Here is a 22389-nt window from a genome sequence, read left to right as displayed (position 1 = left end):
AAAAAAAAAAAAAAAAAAAAAAAAAAAAAAAATGTTCTATATTGGAATACAAATTCTTACACAATATCAATCAACAAAGTGTTCGTCAACTCATAAGTTGCAAGTTTCAGTACCTTATTTACAGAAGATAGCTGCACACTGCATGACAAAGTATGCTGCATACAGGACGAATAGCTTGGAGTTTTCTTTGTCGATTACTCCTGATGGTAACCTTTTACCTAAAAGATATTGTAGTTGCAGCTCATCTTCTGCATTAAATAACGTAATGTGCAGGCTCAGGGGAAATTTATCAGTAAGGAAATCCCAGAAAGAATTTCGAAAGTTCGACATATAAGGACAACTAACACAACAATGAAGTATCAAGTCTGTATAAACATTCTCACATCTAATACACATATCAAGCTGTGTTTGTGGAACAGCAGCCCATAGTTTAGCTACATATGTAAATACCTTAGTGTGCTGTCTAGTTTTAGCCGACTGCCACACTGAGGCAGGTCGTAAGTATTCGTGTATCGAAGAGAATCTATCAAAATCTGCTTGATTAGACATACGAACTCTCCAGAGGCTATTTTCAAGACCAACAATTTTTGACCTTACAATTTCTTTCCAATTATGTTTATCTGGAATTTCAGAATGATATAAATAATCAGTTAGATACCCGAGCAAGTCAAACTTCTTTGAGGTATAATATAAATTTGAAATTAACCCGCAGCTGACATGCATCCGCTCAGAATGAAGTGAAATAACGCAACGTTAAACCCACGTTTAGTATGTACATTGTTAGGCATCAAACACAATCTGTGTAAAAACATCAATTTTCTTCTATCAATTTCGGACTGCGCTGATGTCCATCCTAGCATTCCCAGGGCAATGTCTGATCTTGTATGTATTGGAAAACCTTGTAAATGTTTGGCAAAATACCTCAGAGTTTTATCCAATAAAGCGAGGTCACTTTTTGAAATGTTACACCATAATTCACTTCCATAAAACATTGAAGGGAAAATTACCTTTTTAATTACATTTGCAGCAACCAAAGGATTTAAACCATTCGGTTTAATGCCAATACCAAACAGACCGTGAAAAGATTTTTTCCCTTTCTTGCATGCATCGAGTATTGCGTCATGCGACGTCAGCTTTGAGTTAATCCGGTGACCCAGGTGTGTTGCTGAATCGGTAACCGGCAAACATGACGGGCCAAGATACCATTTCATATTGATAAAATTCTTGTATTGGGGTCCGAAAATGATAATGTATGACTTTGTAACACTAAGCTCGAATCGCCACTTATTACTGTAGTCGTATGCTATATCTAACAGCTTTTGTAGATTGCTAGGATATATAGCCAAAAGTGAAATATCATCAGCTAGGGTTGGATTTCCCACGGCTAAGGATCCAATCTTTGCTCCAAATCCACTATTTTCTAACTGTAGCAGCAAGTCATTTATAAATATTGTGTACATCAAGGTTGACAAAACACCCCCTTGTCTCACTCCTTGGCCAATTGAGAACCAATCTGAGAACCAATCGTGTAGATGGTAGAGAGTGAACCCAATAGAATATCGCTTTGATTCTAGTGCTTACCATTCCTAGTATAAAAAAAGCCTGCGTGTATAATGCTTCTTCTTTATAGCTACTTTACAGGGATGTCTTTGACGTCTTTGATGTCTTTGACATATAATAAGATATTCATTTAGGATATTCATCTAATTTCAGCATTCATGTAATGTCACCCGCAAAAATAAATAAAATAAGAAAAGACATAAGACGGCAACTACATGGCAGCAATAAAAGTAAACAATAAACTCTATAAAGAATCCCAGAATTACTCAGGTTCAAAACTGCCCACAGGTCGTTGGCGATAATGTCCGTGTTCCTTTGTGTTCCACAAACTGCTTAATAAATTTCTTTTATTAGAACTTGTAAACAAAAATCATTATAATATGTTGACTTAGAAGCTTGGTAATGTTTTAATAGATTTAGGTTTGAAATGTAAAGCTGTTTTATTTATCAATCATCATCTTCCGTACAACTTATGTACCAGTAAGGTGATCATACATTTTATAGGGAAAATAACATATATTTTGTAAAAACGTAGCCTTCGTTGTAATCATCTTGAAAGCATGTTCCTATCATTTTGATTTTTGTTTTCTGGAATGCAAAGTAGCTATATGACTTGATGATTTATGTTATCCTTACACTAAAATGTTGGGGTGTAAATGCCGACAGGTAAATAGCCCGTATAAGCAACACAGACACATTTTATTTCATGTAGTCTGCATAATTTGATTGTCAGCTTTTAAAACTATTTGCTGTAAATCAAGCGAACACAGTAAGACCACTTACTTCCGGGATTCAGGTTTGCAACTGGATTTAACTGCTCGCAGAATGAAGGCCTTAGATGTATTCGTTTTTATAGGTACAAATAAAACCTGCTTATACAATGTATAGAGTCATACGGATATGTTAATTATGCAGTTTGCCCTCGTCCCTACCTCCACCGCCATTCAATAAAAGGCAATGTTGCATAATTTTAATTTCTGTAGATCTGTAACATTTTTGATTTAGAGATTACATAATAATACCATTCTAGAGTGGTAAAGTCTACAGCTGGATTGACTGTGATTATATTAGGAGTTGAATCTTTATTTAAACTTGATGAGTACGAGAGACCAGTAATTTTATATCCGTGTTTGGGCCTGGTGTTTTACGGCACAGTATCGTAAGTAGGCTATTTTAGTATCAAGACAATTGCCGCTAAGTGCCTTGCCCGAGGACACATCAAGGTAGCCGACCAAGTTTGATCCGATTGTAGGATTTGAATTCGGACTTTTAGGTTGCAAGTTCCTTGCGCTTTCTATAGCATAATGTAAAGCCATATGATAAAGCAGTTGATAATTTGTTTTTATCAATTTCTAATTGTTTCTGCTGTGTTTATCAGAAGTCATATGGCCATACTACATGGTTTACATTTTTTGCCAATATTTATCAAGCTATGATAGGTAGCCTTTATGCAAGAAAAATAAAACTAGAACGGCAAAAACGAAAATAGTATTACAAATTGTAAATTCCACTTGGATCCATTCAGCATTAATATCTATGTCGAATGTATTTTAATACGCTTCTCAGATTGTAAAAATAAGTTATTGCATGTTCATTTGATATAGTTGTTCTTTTCCCCGTCCTGTTAAAATCAATTGAAAGCTATTTTTTATGTACGTGTTTAACTAGTCCTACTCTTTTGTCTTCTTTCGCTCTATTTCTAATGGCATACCAGTATGCGTTTGCTTGTATATTCCTAGCATTTTGTCTTCTTTCGCTTCACTGCTACGCTTTATGGATTATAAGTGTGGTAGAGGGTGGTAATTTTATGCATATGGGGATGTTAGAGAAGTTATAGTGAAATTAGGGAAATGGGGGGGGGGCTTCAGTTTTGGTTAAATCGGGTTAAACGTCTTTATCACCCTTTCTTTCATAACTAGGACTTTGTTTTATTGTATGTAATGTATTTGCGTGCATAGTGAGAGTGCGTGTGTGTATATATAACTTTGGCAGCAATCAAAATTTTGTTTTATTTTAACAAATGAAAATGAATTGTAATTTTAAAATATCCAGGATAATTTTCACTCTTTGAATACGTACTATTTAGTGTCCGGTAAAGTACGTAGTTTCAGAATTTTAGTACTGTTTTAGTATAAGGCACACTTTTACATTTTGCGAACCTTTTTCTTCAGTATTCGCCTAAGTCCGCATTATTTCTGAATTTCAGCACTTCCTTATTCAAGCCATATTTATTCTGTTTTAACCAGACTTTTTTAATCTCCGCTAAAAATGAGTGATGGTTTTGGAATTTTAGCATATCTTTTAGTATCTGCTATTTGTATATAATATTCCTGAAGTGTAGTCTAGTCACAGCTAAATTCATGGACAGTTTAGCAATTTTTATTATAATTATAGTCTAAATTTCAAATTTTATGGGTCTTTTTGGTTTAATGTTCGCAAAATTCATGGATAATTTTGTAATTGTATCATTACTTTTTGTCATATCAATTTAGCGTAATCGTGAGTTGGTTCCCTTGAGTATCGCTATTTGTAATCTAAGAACAATATATGAAAATTTACTGACACAGCAAACACAATCCGAGGTAAAGTTAATGGTTTATATATAAACTTCGGATGTCTGAATTTAGCCACTATCCAAGTATCCAGTCCAATAATCTTCAATTTCGGTATTCCATCTGTGAAAAGGCGAGAGCAAGATGATTATAATCAGTGTTTGTATGTCTAAAATAAGGTTTTAATCAACACAACAATACCCATACTGTTACATCCTGACTAAAACATCTGTTCGTAGGTGTAGATGATGGTCGGTAATCGCGGATGCTGGTCAGCAACACTGTGTATTGCTTCGAATCGTGAGTGCCGATCGATAGGTGTGATGGATGTTGGTCAGTCGGTATGGGTGCTGGTCAGTAGATGACCACGTATTGGTCAGTAGATCACTGGGCGGTGATCGCTCAAAATAGGGAATTGGATAAAAAGTATAAAGTATTGTTTACCAGACACATTGTACTGGAGTGTATATTATGTGTACTGATAGTAGATTACTGAGTAGTTGCCATTATACACAGCGTGTTGATGCTACAGTGTTGGATAGTAGATATCTTGATGCTGGACAGTAGATAACTGGATTTTGGTCACTATACACGTCGTGTTAGATAGAAAGTATGTAGTATTTTGGTATCTGTCGGTGTTTTGGATAGTGCATGTGGGGTTTTGCTAACTACGCAGCGTGTTGGATAATACATGTGTTGTGTGGGACAGGAGATCTCTGAGTATTGGTCGTTACACCTATAGTGTAGTGTTGGTGTTGGATATTAGATAACTTGATATTGGTTAGTAAATGATTATGTCTTGTATTTGTGTTGGTCACTATACGCAGTGTGCTGATGTATAATGTAAATGTTCGGTGGTAGATAACTGTGTTAGTAGATAAATGTGTATTGGAATAGTATGTGATTGGATATTAGATCACTGGATGATGGATACGAGATAAATAGGTATTGTTCATTTAAAAAGGTCTGGTTGGCTTATTTCCTTCTTTGTATGGACATAAAACGAAAGAGGCAAAATCTGACCAGGTTTCTGAATACTCTGTTCCATTCTCTCTAAATCTTTACGTTGCTATAGGATGAGAGTCAGTGTCTTTCAAGCAGCAATAAGTGAGTACGGTTAGCCCATGAGTTTTTAGAAAACATCACCTCATCAAGTTCAGTATGTACTAGCATTTTTCATGGTTATCGAATGTGGAGCTATAAATTTTCAACGGGGTAACATCTGTACATATAAAAAGATGTCACTCTTACCCGGAGGTTTCAAGATTGAATATTCAGTGGTGTAAAACTGCATTTGCTACATTCCAAACAGAAGGCGCGATGGGCATGGCCACATAATAACCGCCTTTATTTTCAGAAACAAGAACGGAAATCAGTATGACCTTTATTATCATCGCCATCTAATATCATTATGTACATAATCTGATGTCACTACCACTATCTCATATTATTATCATTATCGGCATCGCAATATCTCACCATCATCGTCGTCATGATCTTCATCATCATTATGAATGAGACCGACTGAAAACATTGATGACTGCGAGTACTTGCGGTCATGTGTGTCAAACTGTTGATGTTCATGAATGGAAAATGATTTTAAACGTATAACATTAAAATAGATCTTAAAATATTGTTATCAAATTCAGTGAAATATATTCAGCTTTAACTTGGATGACCATATTAGTATGTATTTGATTAACAGTTAACATATCTTCATAATGGAGACAGTGCTCGTTGTGTCACTTAATTTAATCATTATAATAAGCACACAGTCAGTCATTTTATTCGCTTATTCAAAACCTTTCTATGTAACAGTAAAGACAGAAATTTGCTATTTGAGTGAACGCGAAGAACGGTTGTAAAAATACAATTACTGATCTCATACGTATTCTTTAACATCAACCAACTTCAGAATTTGCTGTTCTAAAATGTAATATTCAATCACAGGAGCACAGTGCCCAAGTTACTGCATGGACCAAAGGGCGAATGCTGTAGATTAAAGCACCTCAGAAGGAAAAATTGTTAGAAGACACGGAATAACATTCAAACTTGAAGATTAATTATAAATCACAAATAATTATAGATTGTTCCGAACGGTTCTTTTTATCATTAACTATATGTAACATATTCATTTCTCATTGTTACCTAATATGGGATTATACTAAGAAGTCACGTACTTCAAAGCAGAGTTTGTACTATGGGAATACAAGTGATATCAATGTAATTCTTCCCAATCACACCAAAACTGGAATATTTTTAGCTACCTTTGAATAAACATTTATGTGGGTGGCACTATAGCCGTTGAAAGTTCTTAATTCTTCAAAGATGACTACTTATTTCATGGTCTATCAACATTTTTTTAAACTCCGGATATTATTATACAAAATCCTAAGCTCTCCATATTCTGTCATGTAACACTGGAACGTAATGCCTGAACACATCTTAGAGAATGAAACACATTTAATCGCAATTGCTCTACAACCTGCCACAAAATTAAATAAAAACCACATAATTGGGGATTTCAGGTAAATGAGTATCAGCCGAACCATATGACCTTGGATATATAACCTCTATGTAAAGGACCCTACCACATAATTGTGAACCTTAGTGCGTAAACACATCTTGACGCGAAATATAAAATGATGAATAAAATCATATGGTTTACTATCCAGAACAATTGTGAAGTAATTTTCAAATAATAAGAAAATAAGTGTAAAATACACACACCATTCTATGAGAAATCTCCAATTTGACCAATATATCCAGCGTATAATTGATATATGTTAATAACATTCTCTTTACAATTTCCTAGTGAACGAATTAAAGGAAGACCTATTTTCTTCCTGTCTTTTTCAAACAAACATAATAATAATAATAATAATAATAATAATAATGAGGACTTTGTATAGCGCCTAATGTTTAGAAGCTCTAAGCGCTTTGCAACATTAGACAACACCTATAAGATAAAAAACATATAATGATATGATTACAAAAGCAAACACCATGAAATGAGAAAACATTAAATAAAAAAAATATGCTGAGAATATTTAGGGTAGGAAACATTATTAGGTCCTTAAGTTTGTTTTTGCAGTCGCAATAAGTGAGGTTTGAGAGCCCTCTTGAATGTGATCACTGTGTTTTTGTGTCTAAGTTCAGTGGGCAATTCATTTCAAGTTGCAGGGCCCTGGTATGCAAAAGAACGCTGTCCATATGACTTTGTTTTCATAGTGGGAATAATGAGTATACGATTGTCAGAAGAGGAGCGTAAGATTCTTGCTGGTGTATACACATGGGTGAGGTCGGATGGGCAGTTTTGGAAAATGATGGGAATTCCCCGGATGAGAGAGGTATTAATAACATCAGTTAGTGAAGGCGATACTGGATCTAAGCACTCATGCAGCAGTGATGTTGGAATTGGATCAAGTTCACATGACGTTGGTGCACTCTTCATCAGGATTGAACGTACGAAATCCATAGAGACAGGTTCAAATGCTGCTAATGGTTGCCGCTCAAATTCTGTATCCCAACTGTATGGTGACAACGAGTCAATTGAAATTGTGGTGTCAAGCTTATCTCTGATGGTTTGTACTTTGTCACGAAAGAAATTTGCAAACATGTCCGGAATGTTGACTGGAGAGAAGATAGTTGGAAGTGGTGTAGATTTATTCATTGACATTATCTTGTTAGCAATCACGTAGAGCTCTTTGCAGCTGGAAGTTTCCATGATCTTAGTAGTGTAGTGGGCTGATTTCGCTGCATGGGCTATATTTGTGACATTCTTCTTAGCGGCTTCATAGATTTGCTTATGAATAGTGAGTCTGGTGGAAATCCAGAGCCTCTCAGCTTTACGGCGGTCTCTTTTAGCAGTCCTTAACCCAGCAATACCGTGGAGAACACTTTTGAATTGATACTCTGCACTTGGTAGCTGGGGCATGTTTGTCAAGCAATGAACGCAGGCAGTTATCGAGTTGTTCTGCGGTAGGAGGTAAGCAAGTTGTTAGGTTAGCTTGGATGTCGTGCATTAGTTTGATTCTATTTATCGTACAGAGGTTTCTCTTAGTAGCAGACAGAGGTGGAGGGTTAGGGACTGATACGTCAAGATGGCATATAATGCAGAGGTGATATGATGCAAGGTCATGGGATACCAGGGAGGACCGTAGAATGTTATCATCAGGTCTATGAAGAATCCAGTCTAAAATGTGATCATGTTTATGAGTGGGTTGGTTAACTGTCTGTTTGAGGTTGAAAACATTAATGGAATCTATGAGTTTTGATTTGTTTTAGTTTCCGGGACAGTCAAAGTGAAAGTTGAAATCTCCAAGAATAATCAGGTTGCCACCTATCAAATTTCCATACTCCAGGAGATTCGGAAACGGCTCCAAAAAGAGAGCGTCAGCCAGCTTGTTTTTTCTACTAGGAGGAGGGCGGTATAGGCAGTAAAATGGACTAACCTTTTCTCCAGTGTGAGTGTAGTTTGGACTAGTTCAAACGATGTGTGGTCGAAATTGAATGTTGTGGTGTGGTTAAGACGTTTTATCATGGAGTTCTTTGTGATGACAGCAATTCCACCTCCGCAAGAATTACGGGAGAACGACTTGATGGAGTAACCAGTGGGTGTTAGATCTGCGCACTTGGACTCATCTCCTGATTTTTTAACCATGTTTCTGTCAGGAAAAATACGTCAATTTTCTGGTCGTTGATAAAATTAACTATTTGTGTGCCCTTTTCCGGTGGTCCTACTGACTGGGCATTGAATAGTGCAATGCGCAGAGGTATTTCTTGGATAGCTGACACAAAGGTTGACGAATTAATAGGAATTTGAATTAGATTATCTAAATTAACGGTCGAATTGCTTTTAAATTGTTGAGCCGAAATAAGGGAGATAACTGGAATTCTTCTTCCTGTTCTATGCCGTCCAGCTTTGAAACAACGTTTCTTTTTTCGCTTCTGTTTACATTTAGGTAATGATGAATGTAGTCCAAGTTCGTTAGTCTAGAGCACAATGTAGTGTGGACAGCCAAGGAGTGATCATTTAAATCAATTAATGAGGGTCCATCGTAGCATAAACGGGTTGACTGGCGAGTATCACGTGATGGCGGTTTGTTCAAAAACAGTGGAGCAAGGCAGCTGAGAAAAAGTCTAATTGTTCTCATTTCCAAAACAAGGAGATGAAGAAACACATACGAATTTAACAGCCAATACATAATGAACACAATAACGAAGATGAAAACAGGCAACAAACACAAATATCATGAAAACGGCACTAAAAAACGGATCAGTTGCTTCAAGCCGGTTAAGCGATAGCGGCCATCTTGTTACTAACTGATTAAAACAAAACAACATAAAAAAACAGCTATTGCTTCCCAACGAAAGCGCTGAATTGAGATAAATGTTGTGATTTCTGACCCAGACATTATGTAACATTATCTTGTTCCTGCACCACAGATAAATGCCACTTACACGCACCACGTTTAATGTCTTCACTTCCCTCTGCCAACTCCACAATGAAATAAACTATACCCTTAAATAATTAAGGTATCTCAGACTACTAAGATTTCAGATACAACAACCATTACGCAATAACTAGGTTTGTTTCCCAAAGACTATCCAAATATATCATTGCTTTAAGAGGGTCAATTTTCACCAGAATAGTACTTGGTTAGGAAAATGTTCTAACGTCGAAGAATATACTTTTTAGTAGCATTAAATCACACACACACACACACACACACACACACACACACACACACATATATATATATATATATATATATATATATATATATATATATATATATATATATATATATATATATATATATATATATATATATATATATATATATATATATATATATATATATATATATATATATATATATATATATATAATTTTTAGGTTAATTATAAGCATCCATTCAGCGTTAGTAAGAGCCCCGGTTTTTATGTATGCCACATACATACTGATCTTTACTGAACACGCGCCAACCGACTTTCGCTTTCTTTTTACCCAACTCAGTGTTTCAAATTACTCTTGCCATTCGAATTTCGGCAAGTACTTTTCCACTAACAAAGGAAGTTTATACATAGTAAAAAGCAAGCCTTTGTATTCTGTGATAATCTTCGGTAAGTAGGAATTATTTATATTTTATTCCTGATATGCATTTTCATAATTATTAGATGCTCGTTGTCAGTCTGCTGCATGATAACTGTTCGTTGTCAGTTTGTTGCATTTATCTTAATCAGTTACTGGTACAAGTGATCCCTTGCTGGGCGTATATTATTTAATAGATAAATTGTAAACAGCGATACAAGCCACCGTACTAGAACCCATACTAAAATATATAACGATTTTTACTCAAAACGGGACAACCGACTTTCGTTTCCTTTTCACCGAACTGACACTGAAATTTCAACAGAGACTTTGCCACTGTAAAATGTCATTTAGATAACGTAAACATTAAGCATTGTTCATTCTGTGATAAAATTCAGTCAGTAAGAAATATTATACCATATTCCTAATATTAATTTTCAGAAGTTTTATTGGAATTCATTCGCTATGATTTCGATTTCGTCATCAGTATCATCGGCATCATCATCATTATCATCATCATCATCACAAGCAAATGGTGCTGCTGCTGATGATGATGCTGTGTTATTATGAAGGCGGTGATCATATGTTGTTTGATTGGTTTCTAACGGCACTTACAAATTAGAGACTGGGGAAATAAGAGCAAACTTTTGTTCCCGGGGACACGTTGATAAGACTGCAAAGTTAGCTCAAATGTCTATACTAGGGTTAACAATGACCCAAATGATGCCGTTTAATCTAACATTTGTCTCTCTGGATTCTGCTAAAGGCACTAATCTGTCCAGCCATTACCATGGGACGTATTGCAACATCCATTTTGGAGGCGCCTTTCAACAATGTTGAACGCGCACCAGTAGATGCTCTCATTTGGTGCCACAAGCGATCAATCGCGTCAGATGAGACAATCGATGAGCATCATGCTTTGTCAAACATTATTTTATTGAGAGCAACGTGTAACAATAGAGATTAAGAAATAGGAGGGGAGACCACGGGCTCGTAACAAATGGCCTGACAAAGACTAAAAGTAAATGGGATGGGTATGTCCAAAACATTTAACAATTAATTTCATTAGTAACGAGCCCATGTAGTTTGGAAACACCAAAGGTGATTTAAAGAGAAAACGAGAGAGAGAGAGAGAGAGAGAGAGAGAGAGAGAGAGAGAGAGAGAGAGAGAGAGTGCGGATGTGTCAGTCACATTTTGTCCGAATATTTTACAAGTTGTTCATCATCAAACGTCAAAAATCAAAATGGAAAAGTAAAATAGTTAACATACACGTCACTTCCTACCCTGACAAATTAATTGTATGTATATTTATTTCCATTACACAGACAACAGGTTACTATTACAACGAAAGAGCTCTGATCTCTTTATCAATTTGCATGTACTTTAGAATGTGTCAAATAATTAATATCAACATTGAGTTTGGGTTAGTGAACTTTCAATGTTAACTGCCACTTAGTGAAAAAGAATTTGCACAGTTTACAAGAAGCTATTGTAAAACTCTAAAAGGGCTTGAAAATTAACATGAGTACTAGCAGCATTTTGACATTTGTAATGAAATGGCAAGCCTCAAGCTGTTTTTAACTACTACTATCATACTGCATAAGAACTGAAATTTGAATACAAAAGTAGTGAAGGGGGGCACATTAGGGACAATGGGACTTACCATTAAAAACAGGGTCCCGGCACTTTGGGGACTGTGTAAATTTAACATGGGGAAAACTGGCCCGGCACTTTGGAGACAATGGGAATTAACATGGGAATCTATTCTGGGTCAGTCTAGGGACAAGGGAAATTTAACATGGGAGAAAAAAGCAATTCTAGGGACAAAAGGAATTGAACATGGGATTTTTTTTTTGGTTATTTTTTTTAAAAAATAAAAAAAATAAAAAAATAAAAAAATGGGGTAGGCAATTGAAAGTCTATCTCTTTTCGAGACCTATGAGTGGCCCTGAAAAGGGCCTTTGGGTTTCTTCTTCTTTTAATTTCTTCTATTTCTCCACCAGCTTCTTATTTTCTGTCCTACACTCTTTCTCTTCTTTTCTTTCTTTTCTTCTTTCTTTTTCTCTTCTTTCTTCTTCTCCTCCTCTTCTTTCTTCCTCTTCCCATTTTCTTCTTCCTTTTCAATTTTTTCGTTCCATACTCTCATCCTTATCCTTTCCTCTTCATCTTCCTTCTCCTCCTGTATTTCTTTCATCAGACCACTGATCATTTCCTTTACTTTTCTTAAATTGTTGATCTCCATCTTCACTCGATGGGGACTATAAGAATAGTGATCCTCGTTTAACCTCACTAACATTTGCTCCATCATACCCAAATTGTCCAGGACGTCTTGCAATGTTTTCATTTTATCAAGTTGGTTTGAAGCCATCTTCTTTTTTATTCTTTGTAGAATGGTTTGAACGACGAATACTGTGGCTTCTTATAGTGAAAGCGCGGACGTGATGGAAAACATCCCCTAAAACAAAATTGATCTTACCTAGATCATAACCAAACAACGCGCTGACGTGAAGGAAAACATCCCCTACTTTTCTAATTTCATATGATCTATTATCCACATACGTGAACCAGCAATAAACAAACCCCAAATCTACTATTTACACACAAATCATTAAAACTAAATCCATAATCTACTATCCACACAAATGTACGTGAGCGCTTACAAAACCCCATAATCTACCATTCACACAAACCTACTTGATCACTTACAATCACTAATACATACACTCTCAATTAGAAAAAAGAGTCAGCGTTTATATTCACACTACTCTACATACACACATTGGCAAATGGATTACTATTTCTTTTCTAGAGATTGGGGTAGCCCTGAAAAGGGCTGTTTGTTTTTGAACTCCATGACACCTGGTTAATGATGGCACCTTCCAGGCCTGGCACCACACACACATCTTCTTCCCCAGTCTCCTTTTACCTTTTTTCTTGGGAGTGCAGAGGCGGGAAAAGTGGCTTCAGAATCCCAATTTTCTGTCTCTGGGATTCTGAAATTTCCTCTCTCCTTTTCCTCCTCTTCTTTTTTTCTTCTTTCCTCCTCTTTCATCCTTCCCTCTTCGACAATGGCCTCCGCAGCCAGTTCATTTAGTATGCGCCTGGCATATTCCAGGTGCGTCTGGAGTTCTAGAAGCTTTACAATTCTGGTATTCATTGTCTTGTTGACGAATGAACAGGGTAGCTAGACTGCCCAGCGATTTTCAATTTATACTAAAAGCGCGGACGTGAAGGAAAACATCCCCTTAAAACAAAAATGATATTACCTAGATCATGATCAAACTACGCGCGGACCTAAAAGAAACACTCACTCACTTTTTTATACTACCCATTACTAATTTAAAAATTTTCATTAATCACTTCAATATACTATTCACATACGCAAAGCAATCAAATCAAACCCCAAATCTACTCTCCACTCACGTCAAACAGCAAAAAAACATGATCATGATCTACTATCCACACAAACACATACACTCACACCACAAAAGAGTCAGTGTTTATATTCACACTACATACACACATTGGCAAATCGATTGTTATTTCTTTTCTAGAGTATTGGGTAGCCCTGAAAAGGGCTGTTTTTTTTTTGTTTGCTATGGCAATCTTTTAGTTTCTAAGAATGCGACGTCCTCTGAGGATAGACTTTCTGACGATAGGTCTGCTTCTTCGGAAAGAGAAGAAGAACTCTTTGGTGCCGATACGACAATCGACAAAGCCTCTGTCAGGTTCAGGTTGCTGCTGCTGCTGCCGTTGTTGTTGCTGTTGCTGCTGTCTCTGAAGTCGTACTTCTCTGTCCATTCTTCTTTCTCCCTGTTCATTTCTTCTCTGAAGAGCTCTTCTATCAGGTCTTCAGTGACTTTTAGCATTCTCACATTCTCTATCTCTTCAGGTTTCGGTATCAGACTGTGTATGACCCTATGCAAATTCACGTAGGTTTCGTTTAGCTTAGCTAGTTTGGAGCACATCTTCGTAGGAGGATGAGTCGACAATGGATGGTTAGACTGGAAACTACCCCGGTTCTTAAAGTCAAAGCGCGGACGTGAAGGAAAACAATCCTCTACGGTTTTCGAGCTGGAACGATCAATGAGTGTCATGAGAGAGATAGAGAGAAGTCAAAGAGCATGAATCAACATTCTTACAGCGAAACAAAAGACAAGGGCATTTCTTTCAAAAACATAACATTTTTTATTCAAAAATCACTTAACACTAACCAACAACTCTAACATTTTTTTAACAATAATGCAACAATATAACATCAAACATTTTTTCAATTAACACTCTACTTTAAACAGGGCTGACAACGTTGTGAATGAAATTGTGATTTCCACTGTTGGAAGTCATTAGGCCATTGATGGACACTACGTTTCCTAGCTTGAGACAAAAGATAAGCATAATGGTCACAAAACCATCGATCTACTTTCACATCGTTTCTAGAAGAAGAACGAAGATCAAAATGAGTCACTAAATGTTCTAAGGAATAGCCCAGGCTGCGATGATGCAGAAAATACACACAATATTGTCCACACACCAAGGAATCTGTGCCTTGTAATTTCACATTATTGAATCGGGTGGTCTGAGCATTTCTTCTCATAAAGTCAATGATATCGTCTTCCAAAGGAGGCAATCCATACGAATCGAAATATTCCACACATCCTTCTTGAGGAAAGTAGACGACTACCCAGTGGGTTCCTGGGAGATGACTGTCGTCCGTGTTGATCACATAAGCTTGATGGTCTTGATGTTTGCGATGAGGGAGTTCATCTTTAGCACAGACGACAGGATTCCAAGAAGCAGTGTACGAACTGTGGTTCAAAAGGTAATAAAGTTCCCAGGTATCCATGGTTTTTTTTTTCTTCTTCACAGGTAATAATAAGTCATCAATTCGATCCTGACTTTTTGCTTGAAAATTTCTGACAAATAACAGTTTCTTCGTTTCGTCTCCTCAGTCTGATTCAGGAGAGCTTCGATACGATGGATCTCTTGAGTGGTTAATGGTGGACAAGAATGTTCACGCAAGTCTTTATACCACTGATGCAACACGACTTCGTCTGAGATGAGACTCCAAGCTTCGTCCAAATACTCGTCCATTTTTTCTTCTTGACTCAGCATCAGGCATTTATCGTATTGAATTTGTCAGGGATGATCGTTTTGACATCCATAGCAATCTTTTTTGATCAATTCCGTCATTTTTTCGACCAAGTGTTCGGCAAAACAGGAGACTAAATGCGCTTCTTGTTCTGGCCATCTTGACTTCATCATAACTTCGTCGTCTTTGTCTTGAGATTCTTTTTCCACGGTCTCCTCACATTCCATCTCCAAAGTTTCTCCACTAGGTAAAGAGGGATAACAGTCTTCCATAGCTTCTAATAGTCTAGAATGACTTCTCTCAAACTGTTGATTTCTATGGTATTATCGAATTCTGCATACAGGATGACGTTCACTGTCTCGTCCAGTGGCTTTGCAAACTGAAGTTCCACACGAATCTGGCCAGATTTTATAGGGTGGAAATGTCCCTCGTCGCTGCCTTGGTCTGGAGTGAAATCGAAAGCCCACAAAGCATAGCCTCCTGCGTAATCCTCGTACGTAATGCCGTGACTGGTGTTGGTCCCTAATTTTTCTTGTGGCTTCGTACAGGGACAAGTACGATCTCAAGTAATTCATCTTTGCGTCACCAAAGTCAGGTTCGAAAGGATGGGTACACAAGGTCTTGCCATCGCGACTGACTTCGATTTTCTTCATGTCGAAGTGTTGAAAGTAGAAAGGATTTTCAGCGAAGGCTCCGTTGAAGGCTGAATTCAAGACCATACCAAGGATTAAATGCTTGGGTAACTGTCCTTGAAACAGATGATCTTCGATCATGGAATGATGGTTACGGGGAATGGTGAACGTTTTCACTTCTACGCGTCGTATGGGATACTTGGCGGTCGTTCTGCTCAACGTTTGACTGATGTAGTTTCCCACTTTAGGTAACACTTCCATGCGTCGTACGTAGAGTTTGGCCTCCTCGATTTTGCTTTTGGCAGTACTATCAGCCAACAAATGGAAAGCGGCACTGCTACGATTCAGTCTCAAGCGAACATTTACCCCGTTCAGCAAATATTTCTCTTGCAACCACATGTCCAAATGCAAACGATCCATCAGTTCTAAACTCTTCCTATTTAAGATTTTGCTTCGTCTTTCCACAAAGCCGTCATTGCTTTTATTTAATGTGTTAAACTCCTTCGATTCGTCAGGTTCCCATAGCACACAGGCATCGAGATGAGTATTCTTGGCATCTATTCCGTACGTCAAGAGATTTTCCAGGTAGGCACGGTAAGGGTAAGTATCCATGCTGCTGCAGACCAGTTTGTTATTCAAATACAAGTCCACTGAGCTGAACAAGGAATGCATGAAATTGTTGACGGGAGCTATATTCTCAGTGTCTTCTACTCCACCATCATCCTTATCTAGAACTTTGACTTTCAAGTACAAATAACTGCTATTCAGATCGATGTAATCTTCGGGCTGTCCCTTGATTTCAAACTCGATGGGAGCGGAATCTGTCAATGAGGAGACGGGGTGAAATTCCACCCTTTGGGATTCTTGCATTGTCATCATGGTAGGTGGCAGGGCAAACATATCCATTTCCGACTTGGAACAAGCGCATGACTCTCGGTGCATCATTTTTTTCTGTGTCTCAATAATCGAAAACGTCTAAGTCTCGAATGGTTCTTCTTTTCTTTGTCTTTCTAGCTTTAGACGTGTGAAGTCTGGTAAAAGGGTGTTTTCTTCGTCGTCTCTTTCTGCCTTGTCCTTGCTGAATGCCTGATTCGGTAGCGTGCAGGGCATTTATAGATGTTTCTCGTCGGCCCAAAAGGTCTTTGCCCGTTTGCAGCAAGACATTTTTGCCTGCCCTCATGAAGGCTTCTTTAGGGTTTTGTTTGTCGATGATGACATTTTGGAGAAATTCTTTGCCTTGCGTCAGTGCCGCATCTTTCAAGGCGTGCAATCCGCGTGTCACCATCGGTTTCAACACCGGAGCCACCGAACGAAAGGCCGATTTCAACATATCTCCTAAACCGTGTCCTCGCTGTCGAGCAACCCCTCGGTACACTGGATACATGACTTACGAGTCGCTAGAGAACCGTTTTCGAAAATGGAGTTTCACCGTGACTTTTCCTTTGGTGAATGGAATATTTTGTCCGAAATCTCCTTTTATAGCAATGTTGACCGTGTCCAAATACGACTTGCTGACAGGCAAATAATGAGGATGTACAAGTTCGCGGTGGACGTGGTAAGTGTTTCCACCTTCCTCGTCAGTGTTCGTGGCAGAATTTACTTTGAAAGGAATGACACGCAGTAACGGCACGGAGGTGTGTCCCACCACGTTATACTCCACCACATCGGAGTACACAAACATCAAATTCAGTCCCTGGTTCAGTTCTACCGGGAAACGAAAATACCTCGCAAAATGCCCGTTGTTGTCAATCTCTGCTTTCTCAATCTTTTTGGTCTGCTTATCCGTGACCATATTGAGGTCTCCACCCAAAATGTCATACAATTCAGGGCAAAATTTAATACGTATACTTTTTTCCTCACTTTCAAATTTGATGAGTAGACGGAGAGACAGTTTGTGGTACTCAATGGTGACACGTTTTTTTAGTGTGGTCAGAACTTTGTCAAATGCTGCATAGAATTTGTCAGTGATGGCCTCCACCAGATGTTGACCACTAAAATAATGGCCTGGGTTAATTTTAAAGTTGAGGAGTGGTCATCATGGTTTGCTGCACTGTTGGGTCCAGAATTTCGACCTCAAAAGTGTTTTGAGTTTCAGTGATGTTTTTGATTTGTGTTGGGTAAATCATTTCTACCAAAGCCACTTCCCAATGGGCTTCTTGATCTAATGGGATGACCTGAGGTAATTTGGCCGTGTAACAGCACAACGTGTTGTGGGGAAACACCTCCATGGAACTGTCACTGGGTAAGGTTAAGTAAAAATGGTTTTGGTGACTCATAATTCCAGAGTTCTGTGGCTGTCCGAGGGGTTACTGAACGTCAGAGGCGTGTCTCCGCTCAAAATGGGGTTGTTATTGTTGTTGGAGTGGTGACTGGCACTGGCACTGGACACAAGGTTCCCGTGGTTCCCGTTCGAGGAGAATTTCAGGGAGGAATTGGAAAGCAGGTAACCGATGCAACTGCTCAATAAAATGGTCCACAATTGTTTGTCTCCTTGTTGCAAACTCAAATTGGCGATGGCTGCCCCGATGACACAATACACCACGAAGATTTGGCAGAAAAAGACGATTTGCGTTTTAGGCACACGTTCTCCACACCACACCCACAAGGGTTGTTTTTGTAAATCTTGCAGAGAAGAACTGGGTGAAGGAGTGGTCGACGTAGCTGCGTTTGTGTGAAAGGGCATGATGGTCACTTCTTTTTATAGTCGATGACTTGCGAAGCGTTGATCCAAGAATCAAAACTGGGTGGATATCCTTTCCAACGTACTTTGACTTCTTTAACACGTCGTTTGCCCACTTTACGGGTTCTGCGTTCGAGAATGCTTTCGATGTTGTACACGTCGTCTTCTTTTTTGGTGACACGTTGTAACTGGGGCAAATAAAACGTTCCTTTGAGTACTTCTCCGTTCATGTCTTCCAATTTATAGACGGCAGGATGACGGCCATGCACTTGTCCAGTGACACGAAACAATTCGGTCGTCCAGTTAGGTAAGTAACCTTTGTCGAAATGCGTTTGGTTTTGCCAATGCGCACCCAATCTCCTACGGCCAACACTCCACTTTTCTTGGGGACAGCCCTCGTCGGGGACGTACCAAAGAGGCCCTCAGACACCAACACTTCGTTGTCGGGAGTCACGTCTTGCGGGGCACGTTCGATGCTTCGATGGTAAGATTGGTTGTACGCTTGCACCAGGTGCGGTAAGATGTCGATGTACTTCAGAGTGTGGTGATGCGTAAAATATTTCCACATGCGTTCTTTCAAAGTGCGTTGAAAACGTTCCACGATGCTGGCTTCGGTTTCGGGATTCTCGGTGGTAAAAAAATGAATGTCACGTTTCTTTAATTCTTTTTGGAAAGCTTGGTTCAGAAATTCGGTACCTTTGTCCGTTTGCCATCGAAGAGGGTGACGACCGCTTTGTTTCAACACTCGTTGCAGGGCTCGCACTAACTCGTTGCTGGATTTGGAAGTCAAGGGCACGACCCAGGCAAATTTGGAAAAGACGTCGATGACACAAAACAAATATTTGTAGCCACGATTGTAGCTGGCCAAATGAGAGACATCGGCTAAATCGGCTTGCCATTGATGATCGATGCCTTCCACTCGGGTGCGACTTCTGGCAAACTTGCGTCGAATGGGTTTGCGTAAAGTGTAGGTAGCTTGTTCTTGTAACCATCGTTGCACTTGAGGTAAACGGAGACTTTTCAGTCGAGTTTTGGCAGCACGATACAATTTTTGAACTCCTGCGTAACCTGGAGGATGGGAGGGATCGTAGTAAATGCTGGCTAAGACTTTTTCCATTTTTTGTGTTTGTTTGTGTGTTAATAAGTCACCCATTCTTCGGTGATGCTACTTTGGGTGGGTCGAAAGGGTGGTTTAGAAACGGATTTACGTGTCCGATGGGCTACGGGAGTAGAAGTCGATGGTTGTGGTGGTGGAGGTGGCAATGAAATGGCTTTGGTCTTCTTTTCTTTTTTCACTTCTGGCTTCCCTTCTTTCTTTTTCACTTCTGTCGAAGGAGGAGTGGACATCATCTTTATAACCCAAGCTTTCATTTCTTCTCGTTGGGGTGTGGGGGACGGGGTCAACAAGGATGCTGAAATCTTACTCGAAATGGGAGCTGCTGACGGTGTTTGAAACACTTCTCGCATCTCTTCTTCCTCAGGTCTTCGTGGGGTAGCATCTCTGGTGACCCCTGCTGATGGTAGTAGTGGTGGTGGTGGTAGTGATGATGGTGCTGGACTTTTCATCAAGGTCTTAAAATCTTTCAGAGTGGGTAGAGCTGTTTCGTCTAAAGCTTTCTGGTGAAAGAGTTGCAGTCGTTGCAAGAGTTGACCGTACTTTTGCGATTTCTCTGTTTCGGACAAATCTTGGCGATCCATCAAGAACTGCAATTCGTGTTGTAACTGGGACATCTCGCTCAAATTGGGATTGGGAGGTAAATGCGGGGTGCGTTGTTCTTGCCAACGATGGTATTCCATCCATCGTTTGTAAGGCACTAAAGCTAGTTTTCGTCCTTCCATGGGGTTGTCAGGGGTCGATTCTGAGATCTTGGGCCTTCCGATGCCTCTTTATCTTGCTCCCACCAGTCCTCCCAACATGGTTCCCAAGACTGATTTCAGTAAGGGGCCGAACAAGAGGGGTAAAATGCCTCCACGTTGGACTAACATCTTCTTTTTTTGACGAATGGGAATTTTCTTTTGAACCATTTGGCGAAGAACGTGACGATGTTTGCCTAAGCATTGTTTCTGGTGTTTGGACAAAGGGATCGTGCCTTTCAAGACGTTCAAACAACATTCGCACACGGTATCGATGACCTCTTTGGAGGGTGATTGAATGAGTTTTTATATCGTAGAGGTGGAGAAACTTTGGACAGGACAGATAACATGTCCCCATGTTTGACTAAACGAGGAGGCAGTCCTTTTCTTTTTTTTCCTTGGGGCTGTTTAGAAGAGGGATGTTTTCTGGAGGGTGACATCTTTGAGTCTTCAGCACCAAAAACACTGATACCCCGACTTGGTCACAGGCCTTTTTTTATACTGGAACGCGTCGCCACTGATTGTCTTTACGTCGTATCAACTTCAGGACAGGCATGACAAGTCGTGCAGGGGTACGCAACGGACTAAATCGAGCCAGTTCTTGCATGAACAAATCCAGTAAACTTTGTAACATGCCCGATCTTTCTTGGACTTTGATTTTGGGAGAAGGTACTTTGTGAGCAGCAGCCACTGCCACTAAATTGGAAGGTCCTGCCACTGGGGAAGTTGTTGGGGTCATCAACGGAGATGTTCTTGGTGTGATCATGGTCTCCAAGTACTCTTCAGTTCTTGGTGTCATCAACGGAGAAGTGGATGAACGTGAGGCTGCCGGAGACGCAGTCACCGCCGTGGCAGGTCGTGGATTGCGAGTGTAAGGTTGCGTCCTGGCCGAAGTGCCTCTCTTGCGACTAGCTTTCTTCTGTGGACTTTTCTTTTTCTGGGGACTTTTTCTCTGTTTCTTTTTCTGGGGGCTTCTTTTCTTTTTCCGGGGTGGTGTCTGGTAAGAGGAGGGTACCGCCACTGGAGAAGTTCTCCTTGTGGACCTGGTCTTTTTCTTCTTCTTGGAGCTTCGTTTGACTTTTTTCTTGGGGAGAACTTTGGGGGCATTAGGATCCCATCTTAAGAGAGAGCGAATGATGACCCCTCCTACAGTACCTCTCCCTCCAGGTTTCAAAATGATTTGTTTTTTGGTTTGAGTGTCGATGCGGAGATCGGCCAGTTGGGTCAAAGCGACTTTGTTTCGATCAAAAAAGCGTTTGTTTTGATGAGGAATCTGAATGATTCCTTGTAGTAATTGACGTGCTGTCACCGTGAACCATCGTAAGACTTCTTTGAGACTAGCTTCTAAGACACGAGCTCGTGTTTGTGGATTTTTTTCTCGACTGATGTCGTACAAGGCACGAATCAATTTGACGGGAAGATGCGACTGAAGGGACGTCATGTTCAAAATGTGTGTGAGACAGACGAAAAGTGTCTGAGGTTTTTATAGATTTTTTTGTGAAGTGAAGTTAAGTCGAGGACGGAGACGTGTACAGGACAGGCCCTCCGTCTTGGCACCAGTGGTGAAACAAGTGGGTACGAAATCGCAAATCCTCGGGGGTCGTAGGTTTCAAATCGACGAGTAAATAGGCGTGTGGAGTTTGAGTGGCATCGTCGTAGGCCTGAGTCAGCCAAGGCGTTCCTAACTGTTTGGCTAAGACTTGCACTTGCGATTTATCTCGAGGGCTTTTAAACAAGACCACGTAATGCGCATTGAGACTGATGGTGCGATGGGCTTTACTTTGTTGAAACAAATTTTGGGTGATGTAAACGACACTGACATTACGGTGATGCCCTTTACGCGTGAACCACAGTTTAATTTCTTCTTCGTCTTCTCCTAACATGTCGTCAAAAATGACCAAATGGGTTTGACGGGAGTCAGAGA

General features: G+C 39.3%; 1 protein-coding gene across 1 annotated transcript in view; it reads left to right on the top strand.

Annotated features, from left to right (window-relative positions):
* The first annotated feature begins 10176 nt into the window (after positions 1 to 10176).
* LOC149782789 (heat shock 70 kDa protein 12B-like) overlaps positions 10177 to 22389 on the top strand; it is a 78726-nt gene continuing 66513 nt past the window's right edge. The window contains exon 1 of the mRNA XM_089934300.1: positions 10177 to 10241. The gene's annotated coding sequence lies outside the window, so the exon portion shown is untranslated. The remainder of the gene's footprint in view (positions 10242 to 22389) is intronic.

The sequence above is a fragment of the Sinohyriopsis cumingii genome, chromosome 15 (assembly GCF_028554795.1).
Source record: "Sinohyriopsis cumingii isolate HCF-2022 chromosome 15, ASM2855479v2, whole genome shotgun sequence".
Taxonomy (NCBI): Eukaryota; Metazoa; Mollusca; class Bivalvia; order Unionida; family Unionidae; genus Sinohyriopsis; species Sinohyriopsis cumingii.
Note: the sequence above shows the minus strand (reverse complement) of the source record. Positions and strands in the feature narration are given on the sequence as shown.